The sequence below is a fragment of the Malaclemys terrapin genome, chromosome 12 (assembly GCF_027887155.1).
Source record: "Malaclemys terrapin pileata isolate rMalTer1 chromosome 12, rMalTer1.hap1, whole genome shotgun sequence".
Lineage (NCBI taxonomy): Eukaryota > Metazoa > Chordata > Testudines > Emydidae > Malaclemys > Malaclemys terrapin.
In genome coordinates, this window is record NC_071516.1 from 12,609,365 (window position 1) to 12,631,284 (window position 21,920).

At 45.9% G+C, this 21,920-nt stretch overlaps 1 long non-coding RNA gene across 1 annotated transcript; it reads right to left on the bottom strand.

Annotated features, from left to right (window-relative positions):
- Window positions 1–1,095: 1,095 nt before the first annotated feature.
- On the bottom strand, window positions 1,096–13,121 carry LOC128845889 (uncharacterized). The gene is made up of 3 exons (XR_008446749.1): window positions 12,958–13,121; window positions 11,516–11,709; window positions 1,096–5,220 (listed from the first exon to the last, which is right to left on the bottom strand). It is a non-coding gene; the product is annotated as an uncharacterized LOC128845889 (long non-coding RNA).
- Window positions 13,122–21,920: the final 8,799 nt, after the last annotated feature.

Genomic DNA, 21,920 nt, shown 5'->3' on the forward strand with positions numbered 1-21,920 from the left:
CAGAAGAAGATCTGCCCTCACTTGCGGGTGCTGAGGACTAGCCACACCTTTCTAGTTATTCTCAGCCTTTGCCCCCTCTGGGTTCAATTACAGTTGCTGTTTATATAGCAACATAAGCATAGCTGATGCTTCACAAATAGCTCTTCTGCCCTGAGTCGCTCACACAGTGTGTCCAGGCTCTGGTGGTTCCCGAGAAGTCTCTGGGAAATGATTTGTGTATATCCAGAGATTAGCTAAGCCAGCCCATGGCTATTTGTATCTTTACTTAAATGTGTTTTTCAGGATGTATAGTGCTAAAAATGACTGTCAGGAGACTGGCATGGGTCAGAAGCTCTATGTGCAGCTCTTGAAATACATTCGAATGATCACAGCAATGCTCCCTCACATTCAGAGAGGTGCAATCCTGTTGAAGTATCATTTGACACTGCCTGTAGTTATCAAAAGAGACACACACATTGATCTCTTCCCCCGTGTTCCCTCCCACAAGTCTGTCTCTCTGTTTCTGTCTCACATCATATAAATAGTGCAGCTAATGGTGGAGATTAAAGATAAAGTTTGTAGGGTGAGAATGGACTCCCAGACATTCATGAACATGAGTGACAGCACGTATCACATGGCAGACAAGTGGCTTTGGTATTTCATCCAAAGCCCACTGAGTCAATGGGAGTCTGTCCACTGATTTCAATGGGCTTTAGAGCTGCCCCTTAGACGCAGAGCCCTTTGGGGACGGGATAACCTCAAACTAATTCCCAGACAAAGGCAGAAATATACATGGCCAGAAGTGGACCTGGGACCGACACACCTTGAGCTAGAGGTTTTATTCCCTAACACAGAAAAGCATGTCCTTGCTTGAGCTCACTGGCTATGTTAAAACATGACATGGTGTTCTGGCAGCCATGGCATGGAATTAAACCCTTGTAAACCCTCTAGAGAAAGGACAAAGAAATGGCAATCATCAGCTAGGAGACTTAGGCCTTAAATTATTTACAGTCAAACTAAATCTAACTCTTTTGGATTTATGGTTCACATCCACATTAAGTATCAGGGGGTAGCTGTGTTAGTCTGTATCTACAAAAACAACAAGGAGTCTGGTGGCACCTTAAAGACTAACAGATTTATTTGGGCATAAGCTTTCGTGGGTAAGCTGCCCACGGAAGTGAGGTTTTTACCCACGACATCCACATTAGCAATCCCAGCAGCTAATGGAATGCAACCAGTATGAGCCACCGTTTCCCATTCACATGTTTCAGGCACAGAAGACTCGTCTGGACACCAGTGCTGAAGTGCTTACTTGACATGAAGGCTTCAACCTAATCCAGCAAAGATTGAGTGAGTGATTTCTAAAGCCCCATGAAGGCTACGGGTGGGGAGAGCAGCAGTGTTCCATGTACTAAACTGTCTCAACCAGTTTCTTAGCCATGTTCTTCACAGAGTTCTGCAGTGTCTACCAGATCCGCAGACAAAGCATTTGAAGTACATTACCACTCTGAAAAGTGACGGTGGAAAAAATGGCACCGCCTTACTCGGCAGATCTGTTCCATTTGCTTCTTCAGGGTCACAGCCGCTGAAGCTAGTGCTGGCTGAGTCTCAGACCTGCTAGCCCTGCAGAGCCAGCACAGATAAAACGCAGGATTCTATTCCATCTCATGCACCGTCAACACAAATGTTTGCCAAGTTCCAATCATCCAGACCTGTGTAAACCCAGCAAAGGCAATGGGACTGCACAGATATCACGAGACATCCTTTGAGGACAATGGGGGTGCACAGTTGTCCCTGAGCACTTTTTGAACCTTTGGCATGGGTGATGGTGTGTGGGATGAAAGAAACCAGACTGACTTTCAAAGAAACATTTTCTTACTTTAAACTGAGCACAATTGAAATAATAGAATATCAGGGTTGGAAGGGACCTCAGGAGGTCATGTAGTCCAACCCCCTGCTCAAAGCAGAACCAATCCCCAGACAAATTTTTACCCCAGTTCCCTAAGAACTGAACTTACAACCACCCTAGAGTTAGCAGGCCAATGCTCAAACCACTGAGCTATCCCTCTCCCAAGGAAGGACAGTGAGACATAGTGAGCATGGAGCATTTTTGCAAAGTCACCTTTCAAAGCGGCACTAGGCTTTATGCAAAACCAGAGTGCAAACACAGCGCTTCATTTGTACGCTCCAGGTTCAGTGACTAGCCTTATTATAGATATGAGCTGGCCGCTTCCAGTCGTCATTGGCGATATTTAAATGTCATAAATTCTGCTTGGGGCAAACCCCATCTGGAGTGCCCCACTCACTTCAGAGCACTGTCCCATCTTGTGAGTCAGTGGGGAGAGAGCAGTTTCAAAAGCCATTGCTTGAACCAAAGACCAGTTCAGTTAGAGCCCCCTTTCTGAAGTTCACTGGAAAAAAGAATCTGATTCTGACCTCATGTTGTACTGGGGAAAATGAGGAGTAAATCTGCACAATACATCTGGTGAGAGACGAGGATCTGACCCTCTCCAATTAAAAATCTATTGTGTATTAGATTATAACCCACAATAGGTAATATGAGTGTATGATTTTAATTACATCCTGGTGCCCGGTGCACCATCAAACCTGGTGCCCAATAATAGGACAGGGATTATTTGCTATGGGGCAGTGAGATGACATGAAGGCTAAAAGGAACTGCTTCCTGAAGCTGCCTTTATTTCTGGAAGGTGGCCACAGTGTTCAGGCTGTATCAGGCTGCTGTAAGTCCCCTACTCGCTAACGTGGAGAACAGAACTCAGGGTGCAGTCACAGCTGACGTCGTGCCATGGGCTGCACCAGCAAGTACAGGCCTGGGGGCGGGGGAGGGGTAGACGGGGTTGTGCAACGCGCACTGAAGCCTGTGCTGCTGTTTTTTATTGAGCAAGTCAGATTAAAGCTGGCGCTGGTACGTCTACATCAGCTGCCATTCATGCCCCCAGCCGCCGTATAGATGCACCATTGGCAGAAGGCAAAAGAGCTAGTGTCAAATGAGGAGTCAATTCATTTGAGGGGCTAGACAGATGAGAGGATCAATAAGGGGCCCAGAGCGCTAGATCATGAGATAATCATTAGCACCCACCTTAGCTTTATTCTATCAGTCACTAAGCTCCCTCTGGAGGGACCTCCACACGTTATAGGATGAGCCCACTGGAGGGGCTGCATTGGGGAAACTTGCTGTGTGGATAAGCAGAAGCTCCAGTGTCCAATGCTGATGATCTGGCTTTCTTTTTTGAATGCTAAACTCACTTTAATAAAGAGACATAATTCATGTTCACCATGACCCATACTTCCTGCTTCTTGCCCTGGCTGCAAGTAGTCATACAGAGGTTAATGCTGATGGCATGGTCTCTGTTCTGTTATTTGGGATAGAAATGTATTGTCTATAGATATGCATGGATAAGATTTTTTTAAAGCAACTAATGATTGTGGGTGCCTAAATATTTGGATGCTGAACTTTAGATACCATACAGGGACCAAATTTTCAGCCTGCTTCAAGCACTCACCCACTGGAAATCAAGCTGTTTTGCAATGTCTTAGGTCAGGCATCCCAAAAATTGAGGCACCTGATATATTGGCCACTGGACTTAATATCCTTGCTGTCAACAGGTGCAGACAGGTGGGAAAAGGAGGGCACCACTCCCCCACTCCTACTTCCCCCTCCAAAAAGCACATGTGAAATGCTCAGTAGTTCTTCTTCTTTTGATGGCTGGCCAGGCCAGATTAGTGCGATTGGAAATGGAATACCAAGGCTTCCACCTGCAGCTCACTGATTGGAACAGGGGTCTGGGGCAAAGCGGGGGAGCTGCGGTGCTTGTACTCACTCGGCGGCATTTCAGCAGCGGGGGGCCCTTCAGTTGCTTCGCGTCCTCGGCAGCACTGAAGGACCCCCCGCCACTGAAAAATGCCGAAGACCTGGACCGCCCCTGGGCCAGAGCTCGCAGGGCCCCTGTGGGGCCCGGGGCCTGGGGCAAATTGCCCCCACTTGTCCCCCCCCCCCGGGCGGCCCTGGATTGGAATCCAGCCTGGGTTGGTAGTAACTGACTGTTGTCACAATCTGGTGGCCATACAGTGCCCCAGGCAGAACTGGTTTGGTGGCTTCACAATGGCTATCACCATGGTTTGTACTATTTGGCAGTGTCAGCAGAGAGGCCAAGGACTGAATGGGAACAGAGTCTGAACTACCTTCCTCATGTCTAGAGGTTGCCTCTGAAGGCTGAGGGAGAGGTGCCATGCAGAACAAGATGAAGTTTGTACTGGGTGCTGTACCCACTAGGTACTCTCACTTATTGTTTTTAAGCACTGGCAATATACTTGGAGCTTACGTGGCACAAAATGAAGGTCGCTCCTGCCCCAGAATGTGCACAGTCTCAAATTTACAAACCGAGAAGATGGACATTGGGAAGACCAGCGGCAGGAGGAACTTGGAGTGATGGATTTTGTGTGATTTGTTTCCATGTCTTTTGGGCATCAAGGCAGAAGTGAGTCCATAGAAGTGGCCTTGAGGCTCCAGGGGTGCTAATGCAGCACTTTTCACCAACACTCAATATTAAAATCATTATTAGGTATCCATGAATCAGCAGGAAGTAACAACGAAGGAGTGCAATGGAAGGGTATCAAAACATACCAGACTTTGGGGGTTAATTCAGTATGTCCACTTCTAATTATAGGAAGGAAATAAAGTCCAACGATTTTCATTCATTATGTGGAAGAGCTAAGCCCAGTTTAATCAGCCCCAGGTCTGTTCCATTGTCCTTTTCTGGGGCTGTTTCATCAAGCAGGTTTTGGGTACAATGAAGATGTGACACACAGGAGTGCTGGCAAGGGAGACTGGTTGCATTTGCTTTTGGCTGGGAAGTAATGTCATGTGGCAGGGGTCAAGACTCCACTGACTCCAATGCTTTCTGTTACAGGGAGCTAAATGGTAGAATAAAAAGCGTCCCATCTTTTTTCCCTGATGCTCAGAACTTTGCTCAGCTGGCCTGGTCTTTAGGAAAATTTCTGCAGGTATGCAAACGAACCAGATGGCTCCACGGGCTCAGAATAGGCTCCGGCTGGCTTGTTGTTCGCATTTGAATGAAATTATTCTCTCTTGCACTGGAGGATTCAGACCGCAGATCCCAGTTTGCAGGTGCAGGGCGCGATTTTGCTGACTCAGCCTGGTTTCCAGACAGCGTGAGTATCCTCATCTCAATTCAGGACCATGAAAGGCTGGGAGTTTCTCTGAGGTAAGACAGAGCCAAAGGAAAGGTCAGTATGGCCTGCAGGGAGAATTCCTCATCTACATACACAAGGGTACAAGGCATATGTGTGAAAGTCCTGTCTTGCCCCTGGAAGTGGAGGAGTGTTTGGGCACCTACATTGTGTTGGGTGTTGTGTCAGGAGTGGGGTGGGGTGGGGGGGTGTCCGGCTCTCACCTGCAGTTAGCATGTGAGAACTAAATCATTGTAACAGACTTCCCAGAATCAGCATCTCCACCCCTCTAGCATAAGGCAGTGCTCTGGGGATGACAGCACTGTGTGGGGAGAGGTACGCCGTGTGTAGGTACTGGCAGTCTCACAGCTGGAAAACAATCCAGCTAGATTTTATGGGTGGTATCTGTGCCCTCTCACAGAAGGAGCCAAGCCCCCGGATATTAGTGAGCACCTGCCTGGCAGATAACTTGCCGCTCTCTGCAGATAATGCTGAGAATTATTGTTTAATTGCACGTTTGTGACCTTCGGTAAATACATGACAAAGTAAATGGAGCATCCCATACATGATAGCACCACCACTAGTAAGTGGGTCGGACTCCTATCTCATTGTTGACATGGTATAATTCTATTGTGACTAATGGAGTTAGTCCAGATTTGCACCAGAGTCTGGGCCAAGGAGTGCATTGACCTCAATGAAAGTACAATTGCAAAATAAAGACACTTTGAATGAAGGGCAATTCAAATTCTGGTATTACAAAAATCACGCTTTGACCAAAGTTCATCAAAATATGAGCTCTTTCCTCTTGAGTGGAAAGAAGGAAGAATCCCAGAGCCTATGAACTGTTTCACATGAACTGTGTGGAATGATACAGCTAAGGAACCCCAAGGAATATTCCACAGAGCTCCTCCTAAGGAGAATGTTTAGCATTTATATAGTATTCTGCTTTAACAAACAATAATTAGTGATCATAATCTCTCATTTTTACACAGGGGAAACTGAGTCAGACAGGTTGCCAAGAACATGCCAAGAACATACAGCTGAAGTCACTGGGAGCTGTGGGTGCTCAGAACCTCTGAAAATCAGGCCCTAAGTATCTTACCTAAAACCACATCATGTAGATCCAGAATTAGCATTTGAGGCTTCCTGGCTCCCAGCTCTCTGCTGCCGCCTAGAATTTTACATGACCTGGTGAGTTAGTTCTGTGTAACACACTGCAAAAGAGTGTCTGTGACACTTTCCAGATCCCAGGGCATGTGCTGACCGACCCTCCTCACAGCATTCCATGAGCTGAGGTTTTCCTTTACACCTATGTCCACATGCCGTACCCAACGGCCTGGCCTAATCTCTTGTAACACGTAGTTTTGCACAGCTGTTATATGCTACCTCAGAGGTGGCTGCTCTAAGTATCAAACGGAGAGGGATTTTAAAGTCCAATTTAACTTTTGCTCTTTAGACTGTTTACTTGTGCCATTTCTTTCATTTTGGTCAATGACACTTAATGAAATCAGTTACATTTTTGTAACAGTAACTTTCAGGTTCTTAATGCTGCAATAATTGGGTTGCAGATTCTTCTGGCAAATATTTAGTTGTTTAAGAACAATTGTTTCCATGGGCTTTTTTTTGTTTGTTTTTTATTTTTTAATCATTAAAACATTTCTATGAGACCTAAGTTTTTAAAGTGTTCCCCCTCTTCTTTTCAAATACTGGGCCAAATTTGACACTTTTCCTTTAAATACAACTTATATGATTGTCAGAAAACTGTGGATGATTAGTTGTTTGGCTAATACAAGGCTTTGAGATACAAATTGCCAAGCTCTGTTAATTATTGTGATCACTTATAACTTCTGATTTTAAAAAAGCAAAAAACTAATAATTTGTTCAGTTGGCAGCAAAGGGGTTAAAAATATGCTGCTAATTCCAAGCAGCGTGGAGCTGGCCTTTCAGAGAGGGATGCTGGCTTCTTTCGTCCACATTCTTCTCAGCTGGCATCCAGCATCTGCAATGTAACTGATGGGACCAGCAAATCAGGCACCATTCACGCTAACATAAAGAAACTCCACCACTAAGAAAGGGCATGTGTGTGTTTGTGGAGGGCCGTGATTTTAACTTTTATGTAATGTAGCTTTTTACCATTGCTGAAAAGCTCTGTAAAAAACAGGCCCTCTCCTTCCCTCCCCCGGCCCCCACGGCTCCCTGCCATTGGCTCGCTCTCATCTGGTATTCTCTGCTTTTGTTCTGTTTCAGTGGAATTGGCCAAATGACATTATGCAGTAGCCAAAACAGACACGGAAAACAGAATCCAGTGTTCTCTTTGGCACATGCCCACTCTGCAGTGCCTGAGGCTCCCAGGTACAAACACATTCTGTGTTCTGCCGTCTTCAGTAGCATGATAACACCCCTTTGGCCAAGTCTGGAGGAGGTAGGGGGGGAATGTGTGGTGTAGGGTAGGTAGTGTGTGGAGAAGTGGGGGAATGTGGGGGGGAAAAACAACCCACCAAACAGAGGCAGGGTTTTTGTCTTCAGAAGCTGCAGACGCAGGCATCATTCAGTGCTGTGCCGCTTGGCATACGTGACGCGCTGTGACATACCTGGCTCGGCACACTAATAATACTTTTTTTTTTTTAATTGTAAAAATAAAATGTGGTCCCGCTAGGATGAGCCTTGTTATGCCCAAAGTTGTGCTGGGAGGGTGGCAGCATGTGGAAAATGTAACAACAGGGACACGAGCAAACACCACTAGCAGTAAGTTATTTTATGACTTATCTCACGCCACTGGAAAGAAGCCACACTTCAGATCAGACCCTTTGAAGTCCATTGAGGTTTATCCATGGAAGTCTGGTGATGGGAGAGGTGGATTTTGTAACCATGGCTTTTTATCTCTGAGCTGCTGGGGGCTAGGAAGACACTTCTCCTTTGGGTATGCTAGTCCATAATTATAATTCTTCAAGGTAGGGAGGTTATACCTTCCTCTGAAGCATCTGCTACTGGCCACTGCTGGAGTCTGGATTCTAGGCTAAATAAACCATTATGGCCATCGCAACATATTGGCGTAAGCCAAGTCTCACAAGTAGTAGGTGAAACCACATGTCTCAGCCAAAATCACAGCTGAAGTTTTCCCGTGGGACTGACTGACCTGGGGACTGAGTCCCAACCAGAGCCTTGCGGTCCTTCAATTCTCCAAAAATCCAGATTCAGCTCAGCTCGGTGATTTACTGACTGGGTGTCCTTGCGAAATGAGTTTCAACCTAGCGGGTGGATGTCCACATCACAACAAAACACAAAGCCGTTTTGTACTAACTGGCCTTCTAACTGGTAGTTTCAACAGAGAAGCCAAAGACCGTATGGCAATTCTCTTGTTTATGGTGTCTGTCCCAGGTCGTAAAAAAAAATTCTGCTAATTTAAAGAGCTGTCTACTTCTTTAGATAATTCTTATGATGTACACACATGCACTGTGGGAGAGTAATGCATATAGATTACTAAATCATGAAGACATCTTGATTATACATGGGTACATTTCTTGTCTTACACTGAAAACGTATGTCATTTTACTCACTTCAACACCTGTTCTTTGCTTCTTCCCACCCGCTTGTCTGTATTTTCCACTGTTCTTGACTTCCTCGCTTTTTACTCATATTTGTTGCATGATTTCGTTTTTCACATTTGCTGAATACTATCTCTCTTTTTGCATTGTACATACCGTTCATGGGGGTATGTCTACACTGCAAAAAAAAAAAAAAAAAGTGTGTTCTTGCCTTGGATTAGATCATTCAGGTTAAAATACGCAGCAGCTTGACTTTTAACTCAGGTTAGTGGCTTGAATGAAAGGCTGTTGGGGAGCTGCTAACCCAAGTTAAAAGCAGAAATGCTGTGTCTTCACTGGCATTTTAACATGAGTTTGCTAGCACAGGTTAGCACCCAAGTTAAGAACATACCTTTTATTTGCAGTGTAAATATACACTGGGGTATGATTGTAGTCACTAAAATGTATATTTTCTCTTTTAGAAAAATTAATACAACTTTTTTTTAATGGCCAAATATTTCCTTCACCTTCTTCTCCCCCTCTCCATCCCGTTGTACTACTTCCATTTAATCTTCACCCACTCGACTGCATGGTACATCAGAACATAAATGACAAACTCAGCTGAGATCTAGTGGATTGAGCAGGAGACAGGATATCCCTGAGCTATATCACTGGTTTGCTGCATGACCTTCACCTCTCTGGATTGCTGCAAGTCACGTTTCCTCTCTGTGCTTCAGCTGCCCTACCTGTACAATGTTTGTAAAGCACTTTGTTAACCAGAGAAGAGTCTCACCACCACATAGGAAAACATTCATAGTACTAATTTCTGGCACATTCCTGCCCGTAGATCTCAAACTCCTCCTTTGCTCAGATTGCATGGAAGAGACAAGCTCACTAGAAGAAAAGTCCTCAACCCCTAAAGCGTGTCTCATTCCTCATTTCAGCAAAAGGAAAGCCCTGGTGTGATATTTTTCCAGGAGCTCTAACCAACCATTCAGCCTTCAACTACCTGAAGGGGGGTTTCAAAGAGGATGGAGATAGGCTGTTCTCAGTGGTGGCAGATGACAGAACAAGGAGCAATGGTCTCAAGTTGCAGTGGGGGAGGTCTAGGTTGGATATTAGGAAAAACTTTTTCACTAGGAGGGTGGTGAAGCACTGGAATGGATTACCTAGGAAGGTGGTGGAATCTCCATCGTTAGAGGTTTTTAAGGCTGGGTTTGACAAAGCCCTGTCTGGGATGATTTAGTTGGGATTGGTCCTGCTTTGAGCAGAGGGTTGGACTAGATGACCGCCTGAGGTCTCTTCCAACCCTAATCTTGTATGATTCTATGATTTCATATTCCCTTGCAAGGTTCCTCCTCCAGCAGAACTTGCTTAAATCCACATTCTCATGGGGGCTTCTAGGGATTATCAATATCTGATCATGGAGGTAGGGAATGCTCTGGGTCTCTGCCCAACACTACTGGAGCCTTTTCTAATGTAACATGTTTAGGAAGCTGCAGTTTGGTGCATTTTAACACTGCAGTTTAATGATATAAAATAAAGATTTCCTCATTCGTAGCATTCACAATCTGCAGACCACAACACATTATGCTTTGCAGTGTCTCTGAGAGGCCCAAGTCACCTGGGAAGTCACTGATAGCAGAAAGGAATCCAGGAATCCTGACATCCAGCACTTGGAACCACCCAGCCCGCAAGCCCCACTAATATTGTATACGTGCTGCTTAGGTTTCTCACCTATGAATTGTGTGTTCTGCTCCTGCAATGTCATCAAGGCTGGGGTGGCTGAGTCCTTAGCAGTGTCACCCCGTGGAAACCCCTAATCTCTTTGTCCCACCCTTGAGGTTCAGCAGTGCTCCAGCATATGGTTGATAGGAGATTTGGGGGAAGTACGATCACTACTGCCATGGCTTTATATCCCAATCCATTAATCTGGTTTCATACTCTGTCTTGTTTTGTGGTTCCCTCGTTCCACCCACGTCCTAGAAACTGGAGCCTGACTCCACCTCACTGCCCTTGACCCCGGTATATACTGGGACACATGAGATCCAGGGGCTTTTAGCTTTCCTGGCTTTCATATCCTCTACCGTCTGCCCCTCTGTACCCCCAGCCGTCCCTGCAGCCCATTCTGCCATTGTTGACTCAGAGGGAAAAGCATGGAACCCACTTAAGGTCTTTTCTGGGATCATTCTCAGGGCTGTCCTAAGAATTGATCTGTAAGGATATGCAACCCATCCAATTCCCCCTGACTTTCCAAAGCCCTCCTATAATATGGCCAGGTAGGCACCACTGCTCTGCCCAATATTACTAAAGTCACCCCTTTCCCGAAGGGTTGGACTGCTTACAGCCAGCTAGCTGTATTGTGCTCCCACCTCGGTTCCACTGAGACTTCCCCCCGCCCCTTTCTCCTGCCTAAGACTCCTGCTGACGTGAGGGCAAGTTTACAAACAGGCCAGTCTGAAAGTATCTAAAAACATGCCATCCCTCTATGGCAGTAGAGGGTAATGTTTATTATCTGTGTCATCCTGTCAGCTGCTGGAGTCGAGATTAGGAAGCTGGTTCTTATCATCCTGGCAGCTCTACAACCCAGACCCAGCAGCCTTTCACTTTGCAGTTGGAAGAGCCTACGAGCGAGTAGGTTTGTGGTCTTTAAAGTTGCACCATGAGTAAATGGCAGTAGGGTGCTGTAGCTCACTTTTCCTCACTGCAGAAATGAGTAAGTGTCAGTTCTCTTTTTGTGACCAGATGGTGACTGAAGAACGTTTCATTTTTTTTAAATCAGCTTAGCATGTAACCCTTACCATGTACCAAGCCAGGACTCTGCCTTGTAACGACGCATGGCAGTCGATGCAGGAGCGAGGCAGCATGAAAGCATTTCTCTCTGGCATTTCATCTATTACACATCCCTACTGATAGCAGTTATGGTTGGAAGGAGGATGCTGTCTGTGTGAATCTGGGGTCCGAATTTTCAACAGTCTGCGGGGAGCTGCAGTGACTTAAACAAAGAAATTGTAAACCCTTAAAACTCTATGTTCGTAGGCTGCAAATTACAAAACAAATCGTTTGCTGTTGTTTATTATTTGTCTTAGGCAGGGCTGGCTCCAGGTTTTTTGCCGCCCCAAGCCACAAAAAAACAAAAAAACCCCAAACCCTCCGAGAGTGCAACTGCCGAAGCACAAAAAAACAAACAAAAAAACCCCTTTCGGTTTTGTGCCGCCCCAGCATGTGCTTGGTGTGCTGGTGCCTAGAGCCAGTCCTGGTCTTAGGGTACCACCAGAAGGTCTCCAACCACTGAGCTGGGTGTTGTCTGACCACATAATAAGAAACAGTCCCTGTCACAGAGAGCTAAACAAATGAGGTGCAAGAGGAAACTCAGGTGCTGCAGCCTGCCCAGGGTCACAGCCACTCTGTGGCAGAACCCAGAATACACTCCAAGGTCCCTGAGTTCCAGTCCTCTCGACTCCGCTGCCAGTATTTTTATTGTATTATAATATTAAGTCCAGCCAGAACTTGGTCCTTTTTTTTTTTTGCTTTCATTCAAAGCACTTTGCAAAATATACTTAACCCCCAAACTAACGTTGTGAATTAGGGACTGTTTATAGTCCACCTTATCGATAGACCCATTCAACAGGTGAAAAAATTGAGGTCTTCAAAGAGCTGGAAGTGCATTGCCTATGTTCATATAGTGAGTCAGTGGCAAAGCGAGGCTGAGAACCCAGGAACCGTGACGCCCAAGAGTCGGACCAGACTCCTCCTCACCGAGCATAGTGTGGTGGGACTCCAACCCTCCTGTATTTGTTGTGCAAAGTTATCTAAAACAAAGAAGAGAGCAGACAACACCTTTTGTCCTGAGCTGCTGTGCTTCGGACAGCTTGGTTGACTCTTGGACACCAGGATGCTATAGAAAGCCTCAGGGAGACTGTAGGCTGCTTGTACCCACAGCTACATTGGTAAAAGTCACTTTTTACAGCAGTGCAGCACGTCATTGCTAGCAGTTGTGCAAGAGCAGCACTATCAGTGTAACTACCCTGGGTGCAAAAAACCCTCCAAAGTCAGGGAGTTTGCAGTTTCTTTTATTTCAGAGCAGACAGGGGCCTCCTTGCAGCACGGACAGTGGCTGTTAATTATTTGGGCCCTAGTGGAACAATGCCGTCCATGTTCATGCTGTAGTTCTTTCTAGGCAGGCGTTGCTGGACTCCTGCTTATTTGCAGAAGGCTTTGAAAAAACAACCTGCTCACTCACCTGCTGCTCCTTCCATTCGTCCACAAAACCTGGGCTTAGCGCCTTGCTTTTTCCTCTATGTCGCCCACAGAAATGCTGACTCCGGAAACAGAGCGCATAGGAAGCGTTACAGAAACGTGTAGTCATCACATCACTTTAAAGTCACATAATCAGTCTCTGGCCATTTGAAAGCTGGTGAGATCAACACATTTGTTCAGTTGGAATTTGGCATTTATTAGCTCATCAGTTATCATAAAAGCTATGGCTAGAATTTTCAGCAGGTCTAGGAACCTGCACCAATGGTGTGTACTGAGCACTTGAAAAATCTGGCTGTGCGCTTTTGAAAAATCTGGCTCTATGGCTCTCTATGGCAGTATATTGCAGCTGTTGTTAGTCACCCATTACTGATAACCTCTGGTTTGACCACAAGTGGCTTCACTATTCAGCAAGCATCTACCTCTTGGCCAAGTCCGGCAAACCTAAATGCACCAACATGATTTATATAGGTGGCTTCTCTCCTTCAAAATACTCTGCAAATGCAGCCACCGTATTTAAACAATTTTCATATGGGCTTTTTCCACGTGTGCTAACACTGTGCCTGTACAGAGTTCTCAGCAGGATTGGCACCTTCAGGCACGTTGCAGATAGCTGTTTATTGACAGGCCAGAGTATATGTTTCATGGGACCCAGCAATATACATAGCCAAAGAACTGCCTAAATGTATATTATACCAATAGACCAAACTGAGTCCTTAGAGCAGCTTTCTAAACTACCCTGGGTTTCTCACATCCAGAATGGTGACCTTTAGTGGCAAATCAGAGGTGACCAGTTTACTTCACTGAGAATTAACTGCCTTGTAGGCTATGAGGAAAATGTTTAAATGTGCCTAAGCTTCATTTACAAAAGTGCTTTACAGTCAAATCTCACTGATGCGCCGAAGTGCCAAAGTCACTTTTGAAGGTGGAATTCAGACGCTTGAAATTTTTATCCTCCTTTTTTTAAAATAGTTGTTATTTTTTTCATCGAGTGGTGTCCTACTTTTACACACACATACACGCTACCCTTTTTCCTCCCAACAATTGTGCTGTACTATGGGCTGTCACAGAACACCTCGCTGTTGAGGTTAGAAAGTTGGAAGCATTATGTAAAAAAACCTCCTGGAAGTATGTGGGTCTTAAACTGTTATTTAGTCTTGCAATGCGTGTTCATCCTTTGCTGTGTGCCACACCAGAGTGGCTGCATTTCAGGGCTGCTGGGACAGTGCTGTTTCATCATAGGTGTATGCAGTGCCTGGCACAGTGGAACTCTAATCCCTGATTGGGGCCTCTAGGTTTTACCCTCTCCTCCATAGCAATATTAAATAATAATAGTGAAGTGATACTGCCCAATATATTGTATAATGCTTAGGCTGAAAGGCAGTATTATAAACATAAGCCACTGCATCATTACCATGGCAAGGCCAAATCTTCTTTAATACAGCTAGTCTGCCATGCCCATTTCAGTACGGTCAGCACTGTATAACACTATTACAGTGCTGCAAAGCCTTTGTAAGCACCGTTTGCTGTTTTTACTGTGGGCTAAGCACGAGAACAGAACTTGCTTCCATTTTGCCAAAAAAGGAACCTTCCAGTCTTGACCGTTTTCAACCTGCATGACTGAAACTATTCCCATGCTGACTACAGAGGATGGGCGCTTTACTCATTGCTGTCTAGCGATGGCTGAATCCCTGCAAATCCAGCCCATCTGTATAATGTTGTGAGCCTTCCTACACTTAATCTAACATACATATATAACCAAGCCCTGGCAGTACCTGAAGCCTGTTTACAACAGTGGCTAGAGCATGTGACGTTGATGAGCAACAGAAACTGAAATTACGGCATCACATGACGCTGTGGGAAATAAAAAGCAGCATAAATGATGAACGCTAAACTGGATTGTTGAGGGGGTGGATTTTAACACACTTGCGCATGTTTAAAACACTGGGTGCTACTCAAAAGTTCAGGCCTGACCTCAGCATTAATAATGAGGGTTGGCTCTAGTTCATTTTTATGTGTGGTTTTAGTTTTCCCAATCTAAAATCACCTTTAAATAGTTTTGTGTTATTAGTGACTCAAGAATGGGGGAAAAAAAATCTACCTAGCCCGATAGCAAGTGATATCTATAAATATAGAGGTAAGGTTAAAATTTTGAAGTGGCGAAGGGCCAGATTTTTTTTTTTAAATATGTATGTTGATGCTATTGACCTCACTGGGAGTTAGGTGCCTATGGGCTTTGGAAAAATCCCTCTAAGCACCTATTACAATTTTAGTTGTCTAAGTATCATTAAAAATCTGTTCCTAGGCACTTAAGGGTTTCTTAAGATGAACAGTTAGTATGCAGCAGGATGGGTGTAAATCTACCTTGCATTGACTGTCCATATCGCCCCTGCTTAGGGTGACCATATTTTCCCAAAGGGAAAACGGGACACCCACAGGGCACCGCCTGAGCACCCCCCCTCCCATGTGGGGCTGGCCCAAGACCTCCCTGACTCCGGTTGGCACAGGGCTGGGCTGAAGTTCCCCCTCCCCCTGGGCTAACCCTATTCCTCCCTCCTTCCCCCCCACATGCGGGGTCACCCAAGCCCGCCTGCCTGCAAAGGGCCAGCCTGAGGTCCCCCTTCCCACTGGCGCCCAGGGACGGCCAAGCCCTGCTATGCCACACTAAAAGTGTCCTAATGCTAGCAACACCCACTAGGGCAGTTTTAGCATGCAGCAGCATGGTCTATATGAGGCGTTAGTGCACAGCATGGTACCGCAAGGTAGATTTACACCCCAGTTTGTTGAACACTAGTTGTTCATACGGTAAAGCACTGTCATACTGAAAGGCACCTGTGCCATTTAGGGGTTGGGGAAAATTTGACCTCAGTCTCTTTAACTTATTATTGAAATGTTAAGTTAAAGGTGTGTGTAAAAGTGCTTGAAAGCAGAGGCCAAACAGTAGTTTGTAAATGGCTGATAATGATGGTTTAAGCGTGTCATTTTTATAAGGAATATTACTCTCCTATATCGATTGCAAAAACGCAAAGAATTTTCACAGCAAAGCACAACTCCAAACCAGCCTCCAACTGCTGGAAGTGACTGGCTCTTTTGCAATGGGTATTGAAGAATTGCCAGACTGCATTCTGCAGCACGTTATGGAAGGCAGGTTTTAATGTGGCACCAGCACAAACCAGAGCATTAGGCAAGACAGTGATCCCTCACTGAGGCCCAGGCTGACATCCACAGGCTACCAGGGCATAGCCCAAGAATGGGCGGCTGCCTCTTGTGAATATGTAGCTGATGTTCTTTAGTGTGAGGTGTGGCGCGTCAGGGTTAATGCAGAGCTGGTTTCTATATGTGGTTTGTATTGTTGGCTGTAGTTAGGACCCGGGTGACAAGCAGACCAAATGCCTGTGCCACGTGTCAGCAAAACGAGAGTGCACGTGAAACCTCAACACTGCGAGTCTCATTTATTCGGGGCTCAATGCCTTTTTGTTACCACTGATTTGTTTGTGACTCTGCCCTAAGTTTGGTTTCAGCCTGCAAGGCACAGAATGAATTGGACTATGCTTACTGTTTGCCAGTCGCCTGGACTGCCCCCCACCCCCACTGCACACACCAGCACTGTCCCTCTGCGCTCTGCAGTTTCAGACAAGCTTTTGCTCTCAGGGCCGTAGGAAGTGAGAAGGATGTTTGACACGGCTTGCTTAGCGCCTTTGTCCGAGAAATGATTACTTGCGCCCCATGCCTTGAGACTGTCTTCTGCATTTGAACTGGCATCGTTCTGCATCTGAATAGCAAAAGGAGTGGAGCAAAGGGGGTGAGGGGGAGTGCAGAATGAGAGACGTGCTCCTGGGAAGTCCCTGCATTCATTAAATCTTTGGCTGAAGGTATAATACTAATCTCTTTGAACCAACCCCTCTGCTTTGGCTTTTTCTTTTATCCATCCTGTGAATTGGTTGCAGCAATTTAAAGGCAAGTTACTTTTCAGGGGAATAGTGGCGAGAAAACTAATTGGGCTACATCCTGGGAGCCTTGCTCAGTCCACATTTCTATTGACTGCAGTGGGCGTTTAGGTTAAGAAGGGCCTGCTGTGGCTTTATTGCCCCGTTGCACATTCTAGTTTCATATTTATTTTAATCATCACTGGGCTGTCAAAAACCTTTCCCGTGCAGCAATGCAAAGAGAGCGCCACATACACTTCATATAAACCACATCCGGGACTCCATTGTGACGTGTAAGGGCTCCCCATAGAGACTGGGATGTGGAGGTTTTCCTTCACTCTGCTGCCATGAGAAACCACAACTCAACCAACCATTCACAGCTAAATAAGCCGCTCCGTTGTTCACAGCTGGCTCCTACATAGCTCTGGCCTAACCTGGACTTTTCTTCCGAAAATTCCATCTGTGCATTATCCCAGGTGCGACTCCCAATGAGAACAATGGCAGGAGCTCTAGTGAACACAGGATTTTAACCATCCAACTGGTCAGGCTCCTGCATTTACAGCTGTGTGCACAATCATCATAACTGTGAGTGCAGGTTTGCGTGAAAATTAGGCACACAATTGGATGCACATTTCTAACAAGTGTGGGCCTCAATCTCCTTCCCACACTCTTTATCCTTATCTGAGACAGACACTTCCCTTTGCCAGAGCTACCCCTGCTCTAGTTCCTTTGAGTGCATAGATCTATTTTGATATTATTATTGGAGGTGGTGTTGTTACCAATAGACTCAAGCGCCAAATTCAGATCTTGAGCCAGATGCAAATGTCAAACACCCCCAGTTTGGGATCTGCTGTGTGGATTCAGCTCTCCGTAATAAAAGAAGGGTTGTTTGTGAAATTCAGATTTCCAATTCCTCCCCTCCTCCATGCTCCCTCTCCCCAAGGCCAATTACATCATTTGCGCCCATCCTCGTTGATTAGTATTGTAACCACTGGAAGAAAGGCTGAAAAGTTCCATGTCAATAAATAAAAAATAAAAGTTGGGCGAATCTGGCATGAGAAGAGAGGTGTAATCCTCACCTGCAGTGTTTCCCAGATAGGAGGGCTCAGCCCTTCAGCTCTGTTTTCAATAACAAGGCAGGCTTCCCCCCCTCCCCCCGCCCCCTCGCCCCCTGCCAAGTAATGCTCATATCATCATTCTAAACGTGTGTACTACAAGGATTTGAAAACTTGCACAGCCTAGATTACCATTTATAGTTGTTTATTATTCAGGTCACAGGAAGAACCAATTTCTATTGTATCACAGGAGGATTTTTTTTTTTTTTTAAGTTTAGGAAATTTTCCACCACCACCATAGCTGGCGAGCAGACACAGCACATCCATTTAAGTGCAAGTGCAGAGATAACAGCAGCCAGCCATTCTATCAGGCTGAACAGAAACTTTTCCAGGAACCATCTAGTAAAACACATGACTTCCCCCCTCCACCCCCCCCCCCCTTGACTATATCCTGATATATGGCAGCCATTCACTGGGCACGATGCAACAGAGTCAGTTGACTTTGTTATTCAACCTATTTTAGGGATGGTTTTTAATCCGGGCTTTTTTTTTTTTTATTTAAACAAGGGAATCTCTACGTTGGCAGGATTGAGGGAGGCACAAAGGACGGGAAAGCTAGTTCCAGCCAGAAAATGAAACAGATGGTGTTAGCATTCTTTGTATGTGTCATGGGGGTGAAAACATTACCATGCACTCAAGCCTAACGGGTAAACTGCAGCAAAAGCCCAGTTATCTCAGTTAATGTGCAAATAAATGCTCATCCTTTTCCCCTCTAGGCCTCACCCCTTTGGGCACTGGTCTCATAAGCTAAGCAAGGCTGGCTGTTCTCTGTGCTTGCCTGGGAGACGTCTGAGGAAGATTCATTGCGCTGTGGAAAATGAGGCGGAGATGCAGTAGGGGGGCACTTCTCTTCCCATGGAATCAATCCTGGACCCTGGTTCCAGTCAGATGAAAACAGGCACCATCTTGTGTTTTTCAATGAAATTGATAACCCAGGTCCTTGGCTCTTTGCACTCATCAAGGATCCCATGGTATTTAAGCTAGCATCCCACCCCCCATTCATTCCATCTGGCCCTGATACTCTGATTCACTTCCTGCCCTAAACTATGTAAAGTTAAAATGCTATGGTGTTACACTTCTCAGCAGGCTCTGGTTGATCTGTGGGCAAAGCATTTTAGATAAAGACCAAACCTTCCACCTGCTTGTGCAAATATGGGTGGCTGCAGACAAAAGGGATGCCTCCTCTTTCTGACGTAAGTGGCAGTATACCTCATCTACAGAGAAGTTAACGGGGTCCCAGAAAGGTTATGTGAACTCAAGAGACCTGACTCCCAGTTGCTTGTTCTAGTGATAAGATTATAAACCACCTTACCCCAGCTGCTATTCCACATCTCTTCAGTCCCTTTGTCTAGGCTCTGGTCTTATGAAAGACCTATTTCTATTTCTCTTGGGGTGACACCATGGGAGTCAAGGGCACTTAGCAGCTCCAGGACCTACTCAGTACCTCGCCCGATCAAGCCCCTAGCAACTAGAACACTGTGGGCAAATGGAACAAATTGGCTGATGTGGCTGCTGACTGATTTCACATTTAACTAATCCCCACCATTGCTGACACTTCTCCACAGCACATCAGGGCTTCTCCCAAACCTCAGCCCGGTTTTCTTGGTCTCCCGAGTTCACAAGAGACCAGGGAATGGGTTAATGTGACTCTGCCCCTTTCTCTAGGGATTGCTAATACACCAGGGAGTGAGGAAAGCTATTCATTTAGTTGCAGCAGTCCTCTAAATGTTGCTAGGCTGATATGCAAACCCCAGGCCTCCAGCAGGAAACATTCAGTCTCCACAAGTGTCTGAACCTGATAAAACACGCTGGCCGGTGACTGTAGTGACTTCAGGCCACTGCCTTCACCAGGCAGTTTATCAAGAGCAGCAAATGTTTAAAAATGAGACTCAATGGCAGTAAACGGGTTGTTGGGTCAGCCCCCTTTGACCTCACATGTTAAATCGGGAGGGGTGCATCTTTCTTTAGTAAAGGAGAAACTCCAGTGGGATTTGAGTCTTGAGGGGGATGCCAGCCTACTGCTGGGAGAAATCTCATGAGAACAACTGAGCTCCCACAGTATCCAGCAGCTGGGACCGAAATATCACAGTGAGAGTTTGGTGCTGTTCAACCCAAAGCTTCGAACTGGCCTGGCCCCTAGGCCCCTGATCTGCTGCAAACACTGCGCTGTTAGTCCTCCTCTCATACACACAGTGCACGTTACCACAGTCCACGAGCATGGTCTCATTTGAACTCCTGGATCGTTTTGTTGAATCCTAGGTTCAAAGAGTTTTTATGACTGAAAATTCCATCAGGTAATCCTGCCCCTCTCCCGCTCCCCTTAAAAGTCAGAGCTCCAGCCATTTGTACCCACACGGCTCAAAGCTCACCCCTCTGAAGTCGCTAGGTCCTAGCCGTTTACACCAGGGATCTTTCATGTAAATTCTCAGGCATGTGACATTCTGACCCTGGTGAGAAAGGAGAACTGCTAGGGGTCAAAGTGGGGAGGGAGCACAGAAAAAAAGGGTGCAGGAGGCCCTTCCTCTAACAGAGGGATCTAAGGGGCTTTTGGGGTTCTAGTCTGTCACTGGGTGAGGGGAATGTTTTGTTCTCTTGATAAAGGCAAATACAAGAAAAAAAATCTTAGTGCAACCATCAAGTGTACTTTAATTCTCAGCATCCAGCAGCACTTGTCAACCCTGAGCATAAACTAGGGCTCGTAAACTTCCCCAAGCAGGCTTGACCAAGTGGGGTAGCCCCTTAGCTCCACTTGAAAGTAGCCTCCACTGCAGCTTCTTCCTAGCATTGTCTTCTCCCACCCCCTCCACCCCTGCAGTCTTGTGGGCCCTCCCCATCCCCCATTTTAAAACTCCCATAGTACTTAGTGGTATGCCTCCAATTCCCATTAGTAAGCCAGCGTGCAAATACACACCTAGGATATTGCATCAGCCTCCTCTCAGCGCTTTACAATGTCAAACAGCAGTTCAGTACCTGGTAAACAGATACACCCCCTGTCAGTCCTGCACACATTGCTCCTAGCTACTCTTGGATATGCTAGATGCCCTTGTTCATCTACAGCTGGAGCAGGCGAGCTTTAGTTGAACAGGCTACACAAAGTACAACTTGCCTCAGAGAGAGGAAGCTATTGCCCAGTTTCAGCCCTTATTCATGAGCCCCTTCAGATACATTGGTTCTAGGTTTCATCCCAAAGGACAGGAGAAGAGGGAAAGTCATTCTTTTGGTGTGAAGCTTCCACATGAGAGTTACATTAGAGACTGGGAATGTTCTAGGAGCTTGGCAGGTGTGTAGACTTTTCCTGTGCAGGACCCTGTAACAATCCAGAGGCTGAAACCTCTTATTCCTACATCAGCATTAGCAGATTGCATTTTGAACCGGCCCCTCCAACAGAGGGATGGATCTAAGGGGGCTTTTGGGGTTCTAGCCTGGCACTGGATGAGGGACATGTTTTATTGTCTTGATAAAGGCTAAACATTTCACTTTCCATTGTGTGGGTCACTACTCTGTTTCCACCTGGAAAGCTCTACAGGGTGGTTCATTGTTATTCCACCAAGCCACCGCTGGGTTTTCACAAACAGGGAGCTGGCAGCCTAGACAATTGTTTTGATGTGGCTTTTTCTAGAAATAAGCCTGGGGCAAAACTGATCTGGATCCAGCAATCTATTTCTATAATGGGCTGAATATTTATTGAAAAGGAGACATCTGGGTCAGTTTTCCCTTGTAACTATTGCTTCCTGTTTTGGGCACCTGTTAGGAAGTTGGAGGTAATGGGAAAAATCTCTTTTATTAAGCAAAAAGGTACACTGTAGTACAGCTTTTTGATTCACAAATTAGTCTTCCTATTGGCTTTAGGGGGAGCTAGGTGAAGATCCTGGAGGAAGACAGACTACATTTAGCACTCTGCATACTGA